The sequence below is a fragment of the Arachis ipaensis genome, chromosome B10 (assembly GCF_000816755.2).
Source record: "Arachis ipaensis cultivar K30076 chromosome B10, Araip1.1, whole genome shotgun sequence".
In the NCBI taxonomy this organism is placed as follows: domain Eukaryota; kingdom Viridiplantae; phylum Streptophyta; class Magnoliopsida; order Fabales; family Fabaceae; genus Arachis; species Arachis ipaensis.
Window position 1 is genome coordinate 3,676,730 of NC_029794.2, and position 3,194 is coordinate 3,679,923.

Sequence of the window (3,194 nt, forward strand, 5' to 3'; positions counted from 1 at the left end):
GTTAATGGTTATCACTTTTTAAACTATACAAATTTGTAAAGTAACAAGCGCTGCCGATTAGTACATGCACGTGATAGTTAAGTGGAAGGGCTATGAATGAATGAGTCATTTAAAGAAGTGGGTTTGGTTTGGAGGGAATTCACAACTACTAGAGCAGATATAAGCGAGAGGAAACAAATTGGTTTTTTCAGTGTCTTTGTTTCCCAATTAATATTAATGGATGGCATTCTATTGACAAAACAAAATGTCACTATCTTTACAGCAATTGGCTGAAGCTGAGTTTGGTCGATCATCACTAACATGTTGCAGACCTGCAAAGGAATTTCTGTTGCTGAACGTGGCCTGACCTTGCTTTATCTCTCAATTCTTGGAATGCTCTCATTGTCTCCACATCGAAACCTCCAGCAAACTGCCAAACACAGAGATGGCATGATCCTCAATATTATTACTTTCTCTCGGTTTTGGAATTCTTGCCTATTTTGTATTATGTTCCAACATATATATTTTGGAGGATTTACCTGGTGTACCCGGAAGGCGAATCTTACACCTTGGACAATGAGCTCTTCTTCTTCAGGACCACCGCCAACTGTCTCAAGCTCAGCCGAGACTCTCTTCATGTACTTCATTGCCAGTTTCACAGATGCCAGCTTTATCTACGTAATCACAGAAATAAGTTAAAAGTACAATCAAATGAATGAGATCATAATTAACATTAACTAATTAGCCAACCTCTTAGAATTTACTACATCAGACAATCTACTATAGTACTACCCTAAGCGTGTGAAATATGATTGGGTTATGCTTCCTCCTAGCTAGTGTACGATTTTAATACTACCAAGGCATTAATTAAAAGGGAGAAGCAGACAAGCAGATAGATTTTAGAGATCCGGGAGAGTTCACATGTGTGCATGCAGATATGCAGGGGTGCACAGATAAACAAAAGTAAAAAGTCTAACCATTACTTTGTCATTTTGCACCTAGATTAGATTCTAGTAATACACAATAACATAACTTTACCTAGACAAATGCTTTGGTTCCAACCTCGACATAACTAGACAAATTAAAAATATACTTGGAGACCAACACTAACATTTAATAACCAACACTTGAAGACAATTGTCTAGAAATTCGTAAGATATACTATTATTTCAGTTGATATTTGGTTATTGCTGAAGCTATATATGTAGATATAGATAAAATAAAATGAAGCATGTGCAACCGTGCAAGATGGTCATTGGATCACGGGAATTACCTGACTCACAAAGCCACTATCAAGCATCCAATGAAGTGGTATCCGGAAGAGTTTGTATCTATTTGTTGCTGACTCCCTCATCCTTGAGATATTGTAAACCCCGTGCTCCAACCTGCCAAACACAAGACAAGATTAGTGTTGTCGTTATATTGTCAAGTTGGGGAAGAGTTCGAGAATGGAAACATACTTATCAAAGAGAGCTTGCATCTTTTTCAGAGCTGGACCACACGGCTGCCTTGGATCATCCCGGAACGATGAAGCCTCGCGTTCCAGCTTCTTTAGATCACAGTATCCGAACGCAGCCTCGCGCAAAGCATCCGCCTTTTGCTCCGGCCATTCGAAGTGTTTCAGCACTGCTCGTTCATCCACCTGAACCCCAAATCACACAAAATCAAAGTCATTCAAAACAACTATCTTCTCTGTTAATAATAAAATTAAGGTAATGATAGTCGTGTTACCAAATAAGAGAGCTCATCGTCTAGCCATTTAACAAAAAGAACAACATCTTCAATATCTGCAAATGCTGCTTCCTCTACTTCTTTAATTAAGCACCGGATAAAATCTGCTTGGGTCTCCACATCGGTTTTTATCTGATAACAAATTAATTATGATTCATGATTGACTAGTTGAAGTCGATTAGGGTCCAAAAGTAAACTTGACTATGGAGCTGCATTCGCGTCGAGAGGGTTGCGATGGTTCTCTCCTCATCAACGTGTGGTAAAATTCTACCACCTCTGGCACCCTCGTCACTTTCGCGGTGACAGCTCTACTCCCCTTAGGAGGCGGCGGAGGAGGTGGTGGAGCAGTTTTGGACGACATTGAACCAGCAGCCTTCGGCGGGGGCGGGGGCGGAGGAGGCCCTAGTTTCGGAGGTTGCTGAATCGGTTGCTCTGTTCCCGCATTATGATTGTCCGAGGTGGAAGAATGAGGGGAAGCAGTCAAGGGCGAATGCGGTGACGAAGACGACGATCGTCTCGGTGGCGGTTTGGGAACACGTGGCTGACGTGATGTGACGGCATTGGTGAAAGTGTCAGGGAGTTCCTCGGAGTGTTTTTCACTTGCCGGCACTTGTGGTTTAAAATCCTCAAGAACAGCAGCAGCAGCGCTACATTCTAGAAGCTGCTTCTGGTTCCCGCTTCCTTGATCGGACGACACCGTTTTCTTCAGAGTCTTGTTCAGAAATTTATGGAACCTGTGAGAAGAAGAGAGATCGTGGTCATTTGCATGTTCGGAGGCAGTCTTCTTGAGCTCAGCTATCTCATCCTCCAATGCTTTGGTCTTGCACTCATTCTCTCTCTTCTCTTGCTCGCTTCGGAGCCTGAGTTCATGGAGCTCCTTGGCCAACCTCTGATTCTCAGCCTGGAGGTCTTGGATTGTGTTGGCTTGGCAGAGAATCTCAGCGTCCCTGGAAACGATGTCATTCTCGAGGAGGGGGACAATGGCGGCAGTCTGCTTGAGGAGCTTGTGCTCCAGGAGCTGAGTCTTGAGGCGGGACTCCCGGTCGCGGAGGTCGTCGACGAGGCGGAGAAGCTCCGCGACGTCCGGTGGGCGGGGTTGGACTTGAGCGGAGGAGCGTGGGAAGTAAGCGCCGAGGGCGCGCGTGAAGGAGGATTTGGAGGGTGAAGGAGGAGGGTGGGAGGGAGAAGGAGACTTGTGGAAGGGCATTGGAAGCTTGACCTTGCCAGCTACCATTATTGAGTTTGGATTACGGTTGTTTGGTTTGTAATGTCATAAAGAAAAGTGTTTGGAACTTAACGAGGTGGTCTCTGTCTGGGACTCTGTCTGGGAGTGCCAGTGGCAGCGACGCTGTGGTTATGTTATGGGCTAGCATTAGCAACTACCAAGTACCAAGCAATGCAAGAGATGCAAAATGTACAATCAACCCAACCATAAATCATCACATCTTAGTAAATAACTAAATAATAAAAGAAATGTTTAGTAG

General features: G+C 44.2%; 1 pseudogene; it reads right to left on the reverse strand.

The window, feature by feature from the left end:
* Window positions 81-3,139, reverse strand: LOC107623711 (annotated as a pseudogene).